Source organism: Notamacropus eugenii, chromosome 1 (genome assembly GCF_028372415.1).
Source record: "Notamacropus eugenii isolate mMacEug1 chromosome 1, mMacEug1.pri_v2, whole genome shotgun sequence".
In the NCBI taxonomy this organism is placed as follows: Eukaryota; Metazoa; Chordata; class Mammalia; order Diprotodontia; family Macropodidae; genus Notamacropus; species Notamacropus eugenii.
This window is the reverse complement of record NC_092872.1, coordinates 726,921,463-726,941,714: the sequence shown is the minus strand read 5'-3', so window position 1 is coordinate 726,941,714 and position 20,252 is coordinate 726,921,463.

Sequence of the window (20,252 nt, the reverse complement as noted above, 5' to 3'; positions counted from 1 at the left end):
CTAGGTCAGAAAATATTTTTCACAAAATTGCAGGGGTTTTAAAAAAATGTTAAAAGACATATCCAACAAAAGCAAAACACCTATGTTTGCTTTGCTGTATTAAGTGATTCTTAGAAATAAAACTCCTTCACACATCTTCATTTATCGGAAAGAAAGATTTATGTCTTTTTTCATCCTACAAATTTTTCCTAATTTAATACAGAGATGTTTGGTTTCTGGAGGTATGCTTGATTGTACCTTATACCATCAAGATATGAGCAGTGTGATTCTTCATTCAGGTATAAAAGTTTATTTCAAAATTTTTTTCCCTCAAGATGTAAAGTTGCTCATATTATGAAAGAAAAGTGCTTAAGCTAGAATTTTGATATCATAATATATATTCATGCGAAATTGCCCAGAATCGTTGGTAGTATTTTAAAATATATTTTTAATATCCAATAACATGATAAGAGAGTGTATACTTTGATGGTATAAAATCTTGTACTTTAAAATAAAACTACCAAAAAATCAAACTATATTTTTACTGTAGTCTAGATTTTGAGGAAGTAAATTTGAAGTATTTCAAAGGAAAGGTTCAGAGCTGTGGTCCTGTTGAAGAAAGTGAGTTAGGGGGAAATCAGCCAAAAAGAGATAGGAAAAGTTCAACAATGAAATACTGAAGAGAGAAAGAGAAAATTCCAGTTGAGCAGAAAAATGAATTGTGTCTGGACAGACTGAAGTGCATCCATGGCAAACTTACCATCCAGGTTAGACTGAAAAAAATAAATGTACAGACAATAGAAGCAAGATGAAAATAAGAAAGAATATATGAGTATTGTATGGTCCTAATAAAATTGTGTCAGGAATGTTAAAATTCAGAATAAACCAAGGCTGGTAATAAACACTGAGGATGACAGAAAAGATGGTTATGTTGTTGACAAGTCATGTTGGGGGGGAAAAAGCTCAAAGAAGAGAAAGGATGATAACTGACAGCACAGTAGAGATCTCAGTATTTATTTTTATTTTGTTTTTTTCTTCAAGAATAAAATGGTCCATCATGTGAAAAAGGGATTAGACATTTCCTGTTTGGTCTGAGAAATGGCAAAAGGAGGAGCAGTAGGCGATGGGGCAAAGTGGTCAACTTAGGCTCAAAGTCAAGAAACCTGCCTAACAATGAGAACTGTCCAAAAGGCAGATGAGGGCAGCTGTGTGGTGCTGAGCCTAGTCAGGAAAACAAGTCCAGATCTGGTCTCAGACACTTCTGAGCTGTGTGACCTTGGGCACGTCACTTAACCCTTTTGCCTCAGTTTCCTATAAATGAGTTGGAGAAGGAAATCGCAAACCACACTTGGATCTTTGCCAGTAAAACTTCAAATGGGGTGAAGGAGAGGTGGTCATGACTGAATGACTCAGTAAAAACAACAAAAAGTTAGATTCAGTTGCATTCAGAAGAGGTGGATTTCCTCTCTAAGGAGGTCTTGTAAGGATCCCAGGCCAAGAACACTCCTCTCTTTCTAGTTTTAGGAGACACTTTGCTGTCCAGGGCTAAGGCTCAGCAAGCAATCTGTGCCCTGAACTTGGCATAACAACAGTCCTTTGTACTCACCTTCTGGATGAACTCTTTGACAGCTAAATCACAGAACTGGAGATCCCTGACCTGGGGCAAACACCAGTGGGAACCACATCCCAGTCGTGAAGCCCGGCTAAGTATGGACTTTTTGTCACTGGGTAACATTGCCTCATTGTTGCTGTCATACCCCACTGCTGCTGTTACAACTCACTGCTTCTTTATCTAGCCATCCGTCAAGGCTTAGCCTCTCTGCCTTGGGTCTCCTCAGGCCTAGGGCAGACCCCAGCATATGCCTAGAACCTCTTCTTTAAACTTGCATGAACACAACCTTTATATTTCAGATATATTTTAGTTGTAAGGATAGTGTTCAAATGGTGGGAGTGAGCAAAGAGGTGTGGTAGGAATCCCTAGGACACATTCAGGAGACAATGAATGAACCCTTTGGACTAGAGGAACAATGGGGTCCCATGATAAATTAGGAAATACACAAAAAGCCACAGGCCATACTTTCTCCCCTCCTACTGAAGCATAGATACCCAGTTATCTTTGGAGCCTGAGGAGAGGAAAGAGCTGGAAAGTGAAGTGATTCTGTTTCATTAAGGGCAACACACCCCTGAGTCTGAATATTGTTCCATGCAGGGACAGGGAACACCTGAGGATGACCATCCTATCTCATGAGCCCTAGAAATAAACTCAGCAGCTGAAGTCCAGCTTTTCCTTCAAGGTCCATCCTGCTTTTCATGCTCCCATCCCCCTTATCTGTCCTGACTGCCCAGAGCCCTTATTAACCAACTTGTCTCTCTCCCACCCCCAAGAATCAGCACTGGGCAGAGCCTAGCATGGAGGGAGGTCAACAGCTCAGCTCCTCTGCCTCCTACTGCTCTGGCTCCCAGGTAAGGAAGGAGAACACACAGTGGTCATGGGGTCACACACATGATTGTATTCTCCTTTTGACATCATTCAAAGTTCATTTGGGAGATTTCTTCTCATTCATTTATTAAAGTTATTGAAATTGTTTAATGTCCTCCTTCGAGTATACAATACTTGAGCCAAGTAATTATCAGTCCCTCTGGTTTTTCTTGAAAGCCAGTGAGTTTTGATATACTTTGTTTTGCTTCTCATTTTACATGCCAGAAGAGAGATTGTGGTGACTCAATCTCCAATCTCCTTGTCTGTATCTCCAGGGGAGTGAATCACCATGTCCTGCAGGGCCAGTCAGAGTGTAAGCCCCAGATACTTACCTAGGTACCAAGAGCATCCAGGGAAGGCCCCAGGCTTCTCATCTATAGCACAATGAGTGAGATAAGGACATTGTGAAGACTTCTCATAATAAAATACGGAGAATATTGTATTTTCTAAATAAAATTTCTTTTCCATAAGGCCTCTCTCTCTGGATGCCTGATTTCCAGGAATTCAGCGTTTGTGGGCAGTTAGGGCCTTTCCCCTTCCTTCTCTTTGTGATAGTGCTACCTGAGCACTAGTTATTTTATCAAATAAGGACATAATGGATTGGAATGAAACTTGGAAGTTAATCAAATCTCTCTTTGTTTGATACTATTGCCCCATCAGCTAAGCTCTCTCTTCTCCCCCCCTCCCATCCTTTTTACTTTAGTTGTAGAATAGTCACACCAGCAGTTTGTTATAAGGAACTGTGTTTGGATAGGTGGATCCTAGGTACCTGATTTCCCAGGTCTTGTCTACTTTTTTGCGCTTAGACTGTAAGCCCGCCTCTCAGCCAATGGAGAGGTAGGATAGTGGGGGGATTGCGGGGAGTGGAATACTCTGCATTAGGATATATGATGGTGCTTTGCCCTTTGTAAGCTCCTGTAAGCTCCTTCCATTAGCCCTGTCCTCGTGGAGGGACGCCCCTTTCTCAAGAGAATTGATTGAATAACACACTTTCTATTCTTACTTGAAGAAGCCTCTTTATTTTTCTAAAATTTTGGGTAAGGGTCTTGTAATCCACACAACATCCAGCCTGGTCTCATCATTCAATGGCACAGATTTCTCACTCACAATAAGCAGAGTGGAGGGTGAAAATGTTGCAGTCTTCTACTGTCAGAAGTGGGGTCAATATCCTCCCCCAGTGGGCCATCATTTTATATAAGCCTTCCTAGGTAGTTTCAGCTTAGGGAAACAACTGCTCCTTCTAATGTCCCCCAGGGAAAAGTAGCCACTACATTATGTTCTACACTGAGCTCAGCCGGGAATCCTACATGTCATTAATGCACTGTTGGTGGAGTTGTGAACTAGTCCAACCATTCTACAGAACAATTAGGAACTATGTCCAAAGGGCTCAGTAAGTGTGCATACCCTTTGACCAAGCACTACCATGGCTGAGTTTGTACCTATCTGTACAAAAATAATTGTAGCAGCTACTTCCTCCAGGTTCTCCCAGGGAAGAGAAAACACTGTTCTGTGTTCTGCACTGGGCTCAGATAGAAGCCCTCATCCCACCATGCCTTAGGAAATTCATTCATTGGCATGATCTCATCATCCTGTAAGATCTCATCACTTTGAGGATTCCACTGAATAACTCACTTGAGCTGTTTGGAGGGTGTGGCCCTGAACTTCTCTCCTTAAGAGGAGGGCCTGACTTAGACATTGCTTCATTTTCCACCTGGCTGTATTACTTTGGAAATTCCCTGATTGAGTTCTCTACCATGTCCCTGCACAGGGTACCTTTCCCACAAACTCCTGCTTTTCAATTTCTTTTTCTCTTTTGCTTTCTATTACACTGGAGGGCAGCCAGGTGGGGCAGTGGATAGAGCATCAAGCCTGGAGTCAGGAATTCCTGAGTTCCAATGCAGCCTCAAACACTAGCTGTGTGACCCTGAGCAAGTCACTAAACCCTGTTTACATCAGTTTCCTCATCTGTGAAATAAGCTGGAGAAGGAAACGGCAAACCACTCCAATGTCTCTGCCAAGAAAACCCTAAATGGGCAGGAAAACTCAGACACAACTGAAAAATGACTAAACAATATTAGACTGCAGATTCCTTGAAGTCAAGGCTGTCTTCTTCATTCACTGCTTACTGCAGTGCCTTAGCATTACTAAGTGCTTCATAAAAATCAACTGATTGACTTCAGTCTCCACCTTCCTGCCTTGGAATTCACACTCCACATTCTACAGGTAAGGTCAAGCAGAGACTAAAATGGTAATGTGGGAAATTCAGGAAAAGATAGGATTTCTTACGATTGAGAATTTGCTTGAAATGGAGATAATAACAGAACTACCTCATGGGGTTCTTTGGAGGCTCAAATGAGATAATATTTGTAAAGTGCTTGGCAGAATTGTAATGTTAAAGACTAGTTATTGCCCCTATTATTCCCATCGATTTTCATTTGTAGTCTTCTTGTAAGAAGAAAGAATAAAGCAGTGGTGTCATCAAAGTCTACCATACTAACACAGATGATGCCCTTCCAAGAGTACTTAACAGAAATAATGAATTCCCCACCAGCTAAGTCTTTACTTTTATTTTTGGTTATATTTGAATATGTCTCACCTACAACAAAAGGCAGGTGCGTCCACACACACACACACACACACACACACACACATACGAACACACTTTCCCTCTTCCTTATGCACAGCTTGGCTGGGAACTGAGACTATTCCAAATGTACATGCTCATTCCCCACACCAGCTCTCTCTGCTCTATCTCTTCTCTGAGGCAGACTGCTTTACTTTACAGACTACAGCTGATGCATTCCTCTTCTCTGCCTTTTCCTCCTTCATTTTAAAAATTATGAACTTAGCGTTCCACAGGCACAAACCTTCTGATTCACAAAGTACACAACAAATAGGGTAGTGGATAAAGCTATACACTCTTGCTCTGTATATTTCATTTTTTACAGTATATTTTGTATTTAGGAAGGTAGTAATAAATAAAAGAAATAATTAAAATAATGTCACCTCATGTTTTTTTGTTTTCCTCTATTTCATTTTCAAATGTGTTTTGGATACTCTGTTCTTTTTCTCCTTTAATACTTTCACTTTCTCCAAAAGCAACATCACATCGTGGCTAGAAAGGGGTTCTGAGTGACATGAAGGCCTGAGTTCAAGTTTGACTTCTGATATATTCCTGTTCTTTAACCTAAGACACAACATTGAACCATTGGTATGGTAGGCAACTCCAAGATGAGAAGTTGCACAGAAGTTATTGACCTGTATTGATAGAGGGAGTGTATTCCTTGGAGAATTTCTGATAGCAATGACACCAAAGGTACAGTGTCTGTATCAATTTTCACTAACTACCTCCTAATCTAAAGCCCACTTCCCACAGAAAAAGATAAGCAAGACCAATCAAGATATTGGCCATGTCTGAAAATGCCTCTCCTTCTAAACCTCTGGGCCATCACCTCTCTGCCATCAGGTGGGAGGAAGGCTTCATTATCAAGCTTCTGGAGTTAGGATTTTCCTAGTCTCTTTCCAGGCATGGTCCTGTGCTTAAAGCAACTGCCCCATACACTTCATGAGCAATTTAAAGTAGTATCCATTTAAAGAAGAATTCTGACTCTGATTTTTGACCTGCTGATCTGAGAAAGTAACTCCTTTTAGGACAGGACCTGGCACCTAGTAAGCACTTAATAAATGCTTGTTTCCTTCATTAGCCAGATTTTCTCTCTTGGATTTATTGTTTTTCCTGCTTTTTCTTAAATTCCCAGAAACTTGTTCCTGACTCTACTTCTCTGTCTCCTGTTCCTTTTACCTGAGGAATCAAGAGCCTAGGTTTGCTGTAGGTGATAAAGTTTCCAGAGAGTATGATTTTACTGAAAAAACCAGAGGGGAGATTAAATATTGCTGTCCAGAAGAGACCATGGATGAACACATTCCCATGGGAAGGAATGCTTACTCTGGCAAGGACAATGGACCCTCCTGCTCCACTTGCAGTACTTGTTCCTAGAATCTCCCAGTTTTAAGTCAGTCTCTCTGTCTCACTAAGTGCAGCTTCATCACGTTCTTAACTTTGGGCTTTCCCTATCCAACTGTAGAACCCCATTTGTCTTTCATTTTCACACCATCTCCAGTTGGAACTTTTGCATCTTTACTAAACTGTAAGATGATAAATTGGTTAGCAATACTCCAGGTGATGTAAGAATATAGCTTCTGGACCTGCTTCTGTGTCCATGGTCTTGTGGCCAGGAAGAATAAAAATTGCCTCAGTTATGGCAGAAAAAACACAAAGTACAAAGTTAGTTCAACACCCTGATGCCTCCTTCCTTTCTCCTAGTCAGTTCGTAGAGCAGAGCACTTCCCCCTGCTGGCTTCCTAGTCCATGAACCATGGAAACCTCCAGGGCTTTTCCTCTAGATAGTTCTTTGGTACCATCTTCAGTCTTCCACATCAAATGTATTTCCTTTCCTTCAAGGAGCTGTACGGATTTAGTCTTTCATCACTTGTGGGCTACACCATGATCAAACTGAGTCACTTCCAGGGAAAAACTATTAGACACTCAGGGAGTATGATATCAAAGATCAACCCTGTAAAGGCTTGCACATGCTTTATCTTGTATGCTATGTGGGCTGGGGATGAAAGGACTGAGCTGAGTCCCTAAATATTTCACCTCATTGTCATTACAAGTGGCTTTTATTTTGGGGGCTGTTTCTTTTCTCTTGGATATTTAGCTCTAATTACTGTAGATCTCACACATTTTCTTTTTTAAATTCCAATTTCTCACAATCACCCGCTGATCCAACTTGGAATCCAGAAATTTATGCTTTAGGGGAAAATTGTGGATATTGCACTCTACAAGGTTTAGGGACATGGAGTCATTGTTTGAGGTTCCTGTATTCTGTTGAATCCCAGAGAAGACACACAGAGCAGACTTCTGACCCCAGCAATAGAAGTGGCAATGTCATAATCCTTCTTTGCAATGTTCCATTTGTCTTAGTTGTATTTTAGGAAGACTATTCTGTTGATGGATGCAGAGCACTTTTTTTTCCTTCCTTTCCCCGCCCTGCCCTGGAGAAGGCTACCATTAGACACAAACATACATGTATTAGGCATTTATTTAATTTTGTATTCTTTTTAGTGCCAATGTGCACAGGAAGGGATGGAGTTGAAGACATGCTTGGTGGACAATGGCCGCATTCTGCTCACTTCCTCCCCCCTCATTCAATATACATGACCCACTGATACTAATATTTGAGAAGGAGGAAAAGGGGACATATGTGTAAGAGAAAACCTAACTCCAGACAGATATATAAGCAACAGAGACATTACAGCCTCTGGAAACAAGATGGTGACTACAAAGGGCATAATGAAACTGTGGGCAGATGTAGCATGTTCTTTCTATTTTTTGAACTCCTTAGGATATAGGGGTAGAAAAAAAGAACACTCTGTCAAAGGGTTAGGGCATGATTTTGTGACCAGACACAATGACACAATGAAGACAATGTCACAAAAGACTAAATAGATTATTTCAATCCTATGAGAAAAAAAATGTTTTTGCTCAAACAAAATCCATATGAGTAGAATAAAAAAAAGGGAAAGAAGTATAGTAGAAAGAAAACTCATTCTCTAGTAGACCTGAGTTCAAATTTGACTTCTGATTCTTAGGATTTGGAAAAATTCATTTGGCCTCACTGAGCCTCAGTTTCTTCAATAAAGTGAGAGGCTTGGAATTCATAGCCTGTGAGGTCTCTTAGAGTTTAAGATTTAGAACCCAAATAAAAGACAAGTTTGTGGAAATCTCTCTGCACATCGCAAAGCAATAAACATGTGACACTCAAAGTCCAAAAAATTCAGATTCTTTACTGGAAGGTCAAATATAAAAGTCAATCACATAAATATCAGAAGTTGGGAAGCATGTTTCATTATGAATCCTCTTGAAAAAAAATGGTCACTGTGCTGATAAAATGAAAAATGAAAAAGATGCTGAAGTACGAGCAACTGACAAAAAGTTGAAATATTACTTATATTTATGGACAAGTGAACAATTTATAAATAAACAAGTGATAGCAAAGACAGGTATAAAATGAATAATTTCAACTACATTAAATTAAAAAGCTTTCATATTAATAAAACATATGTAGCCAAGATTAGAAGGAAAGCAGAACACTGGAGGAAGTTTTTATAGATACTTTATTAGGTAAACATCTCATATATAAAATATATAAATAACTTTGCCAAATGTCTAAGAAACAAATCATTCCCCAACTGATAAATAGTCAAAGGATATGAACAGGCAGTTTTCCAATAAAGAAATCAAAACAATTCATAGTGATATAAAAAATGTTCCAAATCATTACTGATTAGAGAAATGTCAATTAAAACAACCCTGAGATGCCATTTTACACCTTTCAGAATGGCTAAAACCATAGAAGTGGAAAGTGACAAAAAGGTAGGATGGGTGTGAAAAAACTGGGACACTAATTCAGTGTTAGTGCAACTGTAAAATGATCCAATCATTTTGGTCAGCCATCTAAAATTATGCCCAAAGAGTTATTAAACTATTCTATAGCCTTTGACCCAGCCATAACACTACATGGTCTATCTCATTATAAAAATGACCCATTATAAAAAAATGAAGAAACAATAGATGAACTTTGAGTGCTGTTTGAAGCATCATCTATTTCATTTTCATTATTCTTATATTTTTTATTAATCATGGCTAATATAGAAATATTTTCCATTACTTCACAGGCAACATGGGTATCCTATTGTTTGCTTCCTCAATGAGTGAGGGAAGCACTGGGGAAGGGAAAGAATTTGGAACTCAAGTTAAAAAAAAAAGTAAATGTAAGGTCTTTTGTGTGTGTGGAGAGGATCAGTTGGTCTTGGTGGAGTCATTTGGCTCTAAATATATGCTTCCCTGATGCCCACAATTTCTATGGTTATAGCACAAGAGAAAGAAACATATCCCTAGGTCTCTGGACTGAGATCAAATTTCAAGAAAGCAGCACATGGCACTGACCTCTCCAGATGTGGCTGTCAACACAGGAGCCATCTCCCTTCCTCCAGCCTCCCACCTACTGGGGTACAGCAGAGGCCACAGAAGGAGGAGGAAAGGAGAACCATGAGAATGAGGGACCAACCTGGGGGTCTGCCCTACTCAGAGACTAGGAATCTCCCCTTTTGCCCTTGGGGGATGAGGGTGGGGCTAGAAGGAAACAGTCATTTCTCTAGGTGCCTGGGAAATCTCTCTTTATATGCAAAATTGGAGAACACTCTTGTGAGAGAGCAAAAACTTAAGTTTACACAGAAGTTAGTAGTTGATGAAGTCATTGAGAAAAAGTTAGATAACAGGAAAGTCAGCAGACTGCAGGTGGACTCAACCAATCAGGAGACAGGCAATGGCCTTCAGAAAGTTGCAAAATTTTTGATAAGAAGATCCAGGCCTGAAACTGGCCTGAACCAGTCAGGAAAAATGACCTAGAATAACCTGGAGAAAGCTTTTCTTCACTGGGCTTGCTTAATGAACCTCATGCACATAAGCAGACACACCCCATATAAAATTATGCTTCCATTTTCTGATCATGGGTCCTATGTTAAAGCATGTTTAGCAGAGGGAATCACATCAAGGGCAGTGACTTAATGGACACGTAGAGAAGATGGGGACCTAATGGAGAATAGACCAATCTGTCTCCTAGTGGGAGAATCTGTCTTGGGAGTAATGGTACATAGCTCATCTCGCTTATGTATTCAGTGTCCTTCCTTCCTAAGGGGCAGTTGAGCCCGCTTTTCACCAAAGGTGTTCAATTCCTCTGCTGTGATAAATTTTCCATGATAGATTTTTAGTGTCAAGAGTGTTTCTAACACACCTATCCCCGGGTAGTGGGAGTGTGGCATGGACTCCGACAGCATCAGGGAAGGCTTCCTGGAGGAGGGGGGTGACCTGGAAGGTGACAGGAGGAGATAAGGCCACAGGGAAGATTTCAGGTTCTCATTTTGAGTGAGGTTCTGCCAATTCAGGGAATACACAGCTCCAAGTAATTACTCAAGGGATGATCCCTTAAATTTAAAAAAAAAATCCAACTGGGAGGGGAAGACCCCCAGGGTTACTATTTACTATTTAGATTCACCCAGTGCTAGGAAAATCTATAGGTCCAATGATGGGGATACAGAAACATGTTATGTGAACATATTAATATGCCTTTATAAACATAATTTCAAAGCATAAGAAAAAACAGGATGACACAGAAAGGGGAATTAGGTAAGGATTAAATTTTTTAAAAAGTAACAGCAGGAAAGCAACATAAACATAAAAACATAACAGAAGAAAATATCAGAAGAGAACTAAGAATTTTAAAAGGGTCCATTATTTAATGTCCTAAATAATGTATTTTTAAAGGGAGAATGAATTCATGCAAAAGAAGCAGGAAAATGCCTGACTTAGAGAAGACAATGTTCAAGGAAAAGAAGAGAAATATCTGCCCTGTATTAATGAAACAACTTTCTTTGAGAGTGGAGGTGCATTTTCAGTAAAGATATACATAAAAATATAATTTCTTGAGGTAAAAAAAGAAATTTGAAAGTCTCAGGTCTGGAAGCTTTGATAGGCATTTTGTTCAACATTTTAACAGAGCTGTGACCTTAAATGACCAACAAATGCCTGGTTTGCAATGAACCATCTGCTTGGTTTTTATGTAGTCAGCTGAGTAGTTGTTTCTGGAAATACCTTCCTGTGGCATCCAAAGTGCTTCCTTTCTTTCCAATTCATAGATTACATCTTGTTTGGAAACTGCAAATCCTGTTCATTGAAAATGAAAAAGTGCTACAGAGTCATTTCAGAGTTCCATCACAGAACAGACAGACGAAGTACTACTTCCAACTCATAGTAGAAAGGTGGGGGAAGAAGGGAGCTGAATGTATCTCATACCACCAAAGGCACTAGGTTAGCTGATTTTGTGTGAGATTTTTGTTTTTCAAAAATGTGGGTCTTAATAGGCAGGATGCAGGAAGAAGTTGGGTTGGGGTTTTTTGAGGTGGAAGGGGAGGAGAAAATACATTTTTTTAAAAAAGCAACCAGAAAACTTAATAAAAGAATTCAAAACTAGTTTAAGAAATCTTTAGGAAAAAAGTAGGCCTGCTAGGAAGACCTCAAGCATAGTACAAAGGACTACCAAAGGACGTTCTATATTATGGTTGAATGGATTACTGAGTAGGACATAGGAAAAAAATAATTCAATTCACTCACTTCCTGATGAGACAGTGGGAACACTGTGTATGATGAAAACTACATTGGGATTGAAAAGAAAAAATCTTGGATTTGAAGCAACAGAGAGGGAAAGATACATTCTCAAGGATAACAACAAATCAAGAAATCAATTTCCAGGCATACTAAACAGAGACTTTTTTTTCCTTGGAAACAGCACAAGTAACCTGTGTCTTGACTACAAAAGGATTAGGAATATTTTTCTCATGTATACCAAAAAATAACTGTTTAAATCTTGAGAGTTTTCATAGCATATATCAAGACTCCAAAGGGGTAGCTTTTCTTACCCACAGACACCAAGTTCCTATAGTTCTCCAGCACCACATCCTTGTACAACTTTTTCTGAGATGGGTTCAATTGTACCCATTCCTCTCGGGTGAATTCCACAGCCACATCCTTGAATGTGACTGATTCCTGAAATACCAAAAACATTTGGGCTTTGCCAGGTATACTTCTAAGTGTTATGAAGTTCAAATGTAAACTGCTGGCCAGTAGGCTGAGGGAATTGAATGTTTTAGGAAAGCAAGTGATAGAGGGAATTGAGGTGACTTAAGTCAACCACAACCTCAATTCTAGAGGTATCTCAGTTCTTTTTCTGTTCCATTATAAGTCTAGTCCAACTTCTGACCTGAGAAAACTTATTCAATTGTGGGAATCTGAAGACATCACCCATACCATTGTTACCATTTTTACCTATCTCAAATTCCTGTGGTGAAAGGCAAGTGGTGAAGCAACAGGTGTGGATATACTGGGAGATGTAATCACAACCCTGCACAGAGGCAGCCCAGGCCATAGGGTCATCTTTTTACTGGAAGCAGCAATGAGTTTCAGCAGCCACCTGGATGTCTGAGCAGCCCTTTAGGACATCCTCCTGGTGTGACAAAGGAGACAGAAAAGGTGCCCAAAATTGTCTGCTTGACCCTGGCCTGATTACTGCACCAGGTGAGGATCCCACCCTGAAGGTATCCCTTCTTATTATGATCATCCCATCCAACCTGAAACATGGTCTTCACTGATCTTCTGTCTGATCTTGCCTCCAAGAAAGGTTTTTAAAATCTTTTTGTAAGATTTACCACTAGAATAATTTCTTTCAGGCTTTGTTATCTCTCCACTCCATTTTTGGTTTTGTTTTTTGTTTTGTTTTTTTAGGGCTTTACTTCTTTTTTAATTTATCCTCAATTAGTGGTAATTAAAAACATTTTTTATTCTCAGGAGTAGTTATGCTTGAAGTCAATTTAAAAATTACAGCTAAATCTCAAATGCAAGCCTTCTCACACACAACCTAGTCTTCTTTTCTCTGTACTCTGCTGCCTCTTCACTCTCTAGTTTAGTTCACTTTGACACATCTGTTACCCAAAAAGTAGGTAGGAATCAAGAACTTGAGTCTTAAACCCTTATTATTTATTAAACAAAAGGTATGATATGTCAGGGTACCAGGAGGGAGGAAGGCCCATACCAAAAGGGATTCTTCTTCTTCTTCCACCTTCATTCTAAAGAAGGAGGGTCACTTTTAACAAAAAATTTACTTCTTAGCACACCCACTTCCCAGTCCATGTTAGAGGGGGAAAAAAAGATAGGCAAAAATCAGTAAAGCCCAACTATAATAAAAAGTTATAGATAAAGAAATAGCCTGAAAAATTAGCAAAAAACAAAAACAAAAAACCTGATCCCCAAAAGCTACTATTATGAAAGATCAAGACCCACACTCAGAAGACAAAGTGAAAATATTTCTAAGCCAAGCCTCAAAGAAACATGTACTTCAGACAAAAGCCCAATAGGAATTCCTAGAAGTGATAAAAAGAAGCAGAAATAAATTTTTTTAAAGTAAGAGAGGAAACACTGGGAAAAAATGAGAGTAATACAATAAAATTAGCAAAATAAGATGGAAAATTTGGTAAAATAGACTCAAAGAGTGAAGAAAACTCATTAAAAAATCAGAATTGAAGTGGAAGAAGAGGCAGAAAACTAAGTGAAGAAAGTAACTGATTAAAAATTAGAATTCGCCAAGTGGAAGAAATGACTCCATAAGAGATCAAGAAATAATTAAATAAAATCAAAAGACTGAAAAAAGCTTTTTAGAAAACTTGGAATATCTTCTCAGGAAAAATAAGAGACGTGGAAAATAGATGGTAGAGAAATCATTCAAGATTTATTACACTACACGAAAGCTTTGATTAAAAATGGAGCCTAAATATTGCATTTTAAGAAATTAAAAAAAAAAATCCCAAAGGTGGTTCTCAAGGCAAAATGCCTTCCACACTCACAGAAAGAAATATGGAAGTCATTCACAAAATGTAGCAGATCATGTTTGTGTATGTGTATGTGTTTGTGTATCATGTTTTGATTTGTTATATGATTTCTTTCATTTATTTTAGTCTGACTACATAGCATGACTATAGTGAAAATATACTCAATAGAAAAGTATATGTAGAACCTATACAGAATTGTATGCAGTCGTGGGGAGGGAGTGGGGTAGTGGGGGGTAGGTGTGGGGGGGATAAAATCTCAATTGTATGGCAGTGATTGTTAAACATTAAAAAATAAAAAAATACAAAAAAAGAAATAATAAAGAAACACTGACCAAATATCTTGGAACCAGAAAGCAAATTAGAAATGAGGAAAAAAATCTACCAACTATCTCCTCAAAGAGATCTCAAAATGAAAACTTCTAGGAAAATAATAACCAGTTTCAAGAGTTCCCATGTCAAAGAGAGAATACAACAAGCAGCTTCTTCAAGAGACTGTTCAAATACTACTAAACTAGTCAGGATCACACGATATTTAGGAGTTAACATGTTAAAGAAGTACTGGAATTGGAATATGGTACTCCAGAAGGCAAAGAAGCTAGGATTATAATGAAGACTAACCTACCCAGTAAAACTGAGCTTCCTTCATGGGGAAAAATAGAAATTTAATGAAAGAGAGGACTTTCAAGCATTCCTAATGAAAGCACTATGGAGATAAATAGAAAATCTGACAATAAAACACAACACTCAAAAGAATCATAAAAAGGTAAATATGAAAGAGAAACCAAAAGAGACTTAATCAGTTAAATTGCTTACACTAACAAGGGAAGATGATACATGTAACTTCTGAGAACTGGGAACAAAAGAAAATGATGGGGGGGGGGGAGAGATAAAAAGGAGGGCTGACTAAGGGAGGCAGTAGACAGAAGCCAAAAAAGACCTGAGGAGAGACAGGGTAAAAAGAGAGATAAACAGAAGAAAATAGGATGGAAGGAAATACAATTAGTACTCATAACAGTGAATGTGAATAGAATGAATTCATATATAAAATGGAAGTGGAAAACAGAATCAATTAGAAGTTAGAATATAATATATTATGTTGTGATAATAATTTAATATAATTTTTGGACTTTTAATAAGGGCTAGAGCCTGATTTAATCAATCAGAAGAAGAGACTGGACCCAACAGCCTTTTTGTTCTCTGAAGTAAACTCAACAGAATACCTCTTCCTATGTCAATAACACCAGATGGGGTGGACTTAGCATTATTTATGAGTCCCTTAACCCAAGACACTACCTTGAATAATGGGACCTTTTCCATATCTTAATATCTTGTGGACATATACTATGTTATGGCATGTTAATGGTAAAGAAAACACAGATGTCCTGGGTTGTGATTTCAACTGACACTTTGTCAACTCTCTTATCTTACTGTATTTACAACTTATTCAAATAAGAAACTCCCTTTCCCATGGTATAGTTAAATACATGCAGAGACCATATATCTGAGGGACACAAACATCCTGGGATTGTCCTAAAACAAATTTAAGCCTGGTCATTCTTGTATCAGGCAGTCAGAAGTTTCTTTCTGGCTCCATGATCATGTATTCTGCTAGCTTTAAGGAAATAAATAATATGGATTTACATACTACCTAGCCTGTTTGCCTCTTTGACCGAACTTTCAGGGTGATAGTTGTTTACAAAAAACATACCTAAGACAGAAAATTAGCTCTAGAGAAAACTGAATGGGAACAGAAAAGAATGTACCATCTTTTTTTCAGCTGTACATGGCACCTACACAAAAATTCACCAAGAGCTATTTTGAACAAAAATATGTCAATAAAACTGACAATAAGTGAAAAATATAAAATTTACAAAAATGTAAATTGCTCAAAGAGAAAACAGAATACTTTTAAAAACTCATCTTATGACTAATGTGAAAATATATTAAATGTGAATGTATATGTAGAGCCTTTATTGGAATGCATGCCATGTTGGGGAGTGAGGGAGGAACAGGGGAGGGAAAGGGGAGAAAATCTGGAACACAAAAGCTTGTGGAACTAAATGTTGTAAACTAAAAATAAGTAAGTAAATTATTTTTAAAAACATCTATCTTAGAAGAAGAAATTGTACAAGCCATAAATGAACTCCCTAAAGGGGAAAAAACCCATAACCTCATGGATTTACCAATGTCATCTCCCAAACATAAAACAATTAATTCCAAAATTCTATAAACTACTTGAAAAAAGTAAGTGGAGCCAGATAGGTGGCACAATGGATACAGCACCAGCCCTGAAGTCAGGAGGACCTGAATTCACATTTAGCCTCAGACACTTCAGGTAGTTGTGTGATGATGCTAGGCAAGTCACTTGACACTGACTGTCCTCTTGAAAAAGAAAAAAAAATGGACAAAGAAGGAATCCTACACAATCCCTTCTGTGACACCAATATAGTTCTGATACCTAAATCTGAAAGAAAACAATTTAAAGAAGGAGAAAGCAAAAAACATTTCCCTGATAAAAACCAAAGCAATATTTTTTTAAAAATAAGATATTCACAAAGGGCATAAACCAAAATCAGGCTATATTTGTACTAGGAATACAGGGCTGGTTCAAAATTAGGAGAACTGTGAACAAAACTGTCCATTTCAGTAAGCAAAACAACAACACTCGTGTTTGTATTAATGGCTGCAGAAAAAGCTTTGGACATAAAATAATTTTATAATACTATAAAATACTACTATGAAACACTAGAAAGGATAGGAATAATACTGAATATTATCCATTTAAACCTAAAATGAAACATTATCTATAACAGGGATAAATTAGAAGCCTTCTCAAAAGAAAAAACGGTAAAAGCAAGGATGGTTACTATCAACCCTTTTATTCAATATTACACAAGAAATGCTGGCTATAGTCGTATAACAATAAAAAAGAAACTGAAGGGATAAGGCAATGAAGAAACAAAACTATCACACTTTTACAGATAATATGAGAGTATGCTTAACAGAACCCTAGAGAATCAACTGAAAAAAACAGTTGAAACAATGCAGAACTTTAGCAAATTTGAAGGACTTAAAAAAAATAATTAAGAGATGAAAAAAGGATTATACTGGGAGAAGAGGAAAGGGGGAGTGAGAATAAACTACACCACATGAAGAGGCTCAAACACCTATTACAGTAGAGTGAAAGGAGAGGGGTGAGCATTGATTGAACCTTACTCTCACAGGATTTAAGACAAAAAGGGCATAAAGTACATATTCAATTGGTTGTAGAAATCTATCTTTATATGGAAGTAGGAGAAAGGGGAAAGAAAAGAGAGGGGGTGGATAGAAGGGAGGGCAAATTGAGGAAGGGAGTGGTCAGAAACAAAATGCTGGTGAGAAAGGAAAGGGTAAAAGGAGAGAGAAAAGTATAAACGGGGGATTGGAGAGGGAATAAGATGGAGAGAGACAAAATCAGTAATCATAACAGGGAATAGGAAATGGATGAACTCTCCCATAAAATGGAAGCAGAGAGCAGACTGGATTAAAAACCATAACCATACAATATGTTGTAAACAGGAACACATTTGAAGGAGAAAGACACACAGAGTAAAGGTAAAAGACTGGTGCAGAGTTCAGCTTCAGCTGAAACTGAAAAAAAAGCAGGGGTAGCAATTCTGATCTTAGACAAAGCAAAAAGTAGATCTAATTGAAAGAAATATGCAAGTTAACTACCTGATCCTAAAAGGCACCTTAGACAATGAAGTAATATTAATACTAAACATAGATGCACCAAGTGGTATAGCATCCACATTCTCAGAGACATGAATTACAGGAAGAAATAGACAGCAGAACTATATGAGTGGAGGACCTCAACTTCCCCTCTCGAAACTAGACAAATCTAAACATAAAAAAACAAGAAAGAAGCTAAGATGGTAAATAGAATTTTAGAAAAGTTAGGTATGCCAGATCTCTGTAGAAAACTGAATGGAGAAAGGAATATTCCTTTTTCTCAGTGTTACATAGAACCTACACAAAAACTGACCAAGTATTGGGACATAAAAACCTCACAATCCAGTGTAGAAAGGTAGAAATATTAAATGAATCCTTTTCAGATCGTGATTCAATAAAAATTACATGTAATAAAGGCCATGGAAAGATAGACTAAAAATTAATTGGAAACTAAATAGTCTAATTAAAGAATGAGTGGATCAAACAACAAATCATAGAAACTTCATCAAAGAAAAATTTCATCAAAGAGAATGACAATAATGAGACTACATACCAAAACTTAACGTTTGCAGCCAAAGCTGTTCTTAGGGGAAATTTCATATCTCTAAATGTTTATATGAATTAAATAGAGAAAGAGGAGACTAATGAATTGGGCATGCAATTAAAAATTCAAGAAAAAGAGCTAATTAAAAATCCAATTAAATATTAAATTAGAAATTCTGATAAACAAAGAATAGATTAATAAAACTGAAATTACAAAAACTATTGAACTAATATAGAAAACTGAGAGCAAGTGTTAAAAAAATCAATAAACTTTTGGTTAATTTAATTAAAAAAAGAAAGGGAAAAAAAAATTGCCACATCAAAAATGAAAAAGGTGAATTCATCACCAACGAAGAGGAATTAAACCAAGAAATAGGAGCTATGTTGCCCAACTGTATGCCAATAAATCTAACTACGTGAAATGGATGAATATTTACAAAAGCAGAAACTGCTTAGACTGTAAGAAGGGGAAGTAAAATACTTATGTAATCGCATTATTTTTTTATTTTTAATTATTTTATTTGTTTTTGGTTATCTACGACTTCCAAATAATCCCATTTTAGAAAAAGAAATTAAACAAGCCATTAATGAACTTTCTAAAAAATAGTAATAATAACCACCAGGGCTAAATGCATTTACAAATGTATTCTACCAAATGTTTAAAGAACAATTAATTCTAATATTATATAAACTATTTGGAAAAACAGGCTAAGAAGGAGTCCTACCAAATTCTTCTCATGATACAAAATATAGAGCTGACACCCAAACCAGGAAGAACCAAAATAAAGAAAGAAAAATTAGAAACCAATTTCCCTAATGAAGACTGATGCAAATTTTTTTTGTTTAATTAATTAATTTTATTTATTTTTAGTGTTCTACAATCACTACCATATATCTTAGATTATTATTTTTCCCTCCCTCCCCCAAACCTTCCTGAGATGGCATTACAATTTTATATAGGTTCTACACAAAGATTCTTATTAAATACATTTTCACTATACTCATGTTGTGTAGAAGAACTAAATTGACTGGGAGAAATCATATAACAAACCAAAACAGATTACACATGCAAAAAAAATTATCTGCTACATTCTGCAATTGAATTCCATAGTTCTTTCTCTGCATGTGAAAGGCATTTTGCCTTAAAAGACCATTGGGAATTTTTTTTAAGTCCTTGAATTGCTACAAAGTTCCAGGTCTACCAGAAAAATTACTCCCACACTGTGGTTGTTGCTGTGAACAAAGTTCTCCTGGTTCTGCTCCTTTTGCTCAGCATCAGATCACATACATAAATCTTTCCAGGCCTCTCTGAAGTCTTCCTGTTCATCATTTCTTACAGCACAGTAGTATTCCATTACATTCACATACCATAATTTATTCAGCCATTCCCCAAATGACGGGTATCCCCTTGATTTTCAGTTTTTGGCCACCACAAAGAGTGCTGCTATAAATATTTTTGTACATGTGGGACCCTTTCCCATTTTTATGATCTCTTGGGAATAAAGCCCTAAAAGCAATATTTCTGGGTCAAAGGGTATGAATATTTTTGTAGCGCTTTAGGCATAGTTCCAAATTGCTCTCCAGAATGGTTGGATCAGCTCTCAGCTCCACCAACAATGTATTAGTGTTCCAACTCTCCCACATCCTCTCCAGCATTTATCATTTTCTTGTTCTGTCATATTTGCCAATCTGATAGGTGTGATGTGGTACCTCAGAGTTGTTTTGATTTGCATCTCTTTAATCAAAAGTGATTGAGAGTATTTTTTCATATGATTATAGATAGCTTTAACTTCTTCCTCTGAAAATTGCCTGTTTGTATCCTTTGACCATTTATCAACTGGGGAATGATTTGTATTTTTGTACATTTGACTCAGTTCCCTATACTAGAAATGAGGCCTTTATCACCAACATTAGCTGTAAAAATTCTTTCCCAGTTTTCTACATCCTCCAAATTTTGGTTGCATTGGGTTTGGTTGAGCAAAAACTTTTCAGTTAAGGTAATCAAAATTATCCATCTTACACTTCATAATGCTTTCTATCT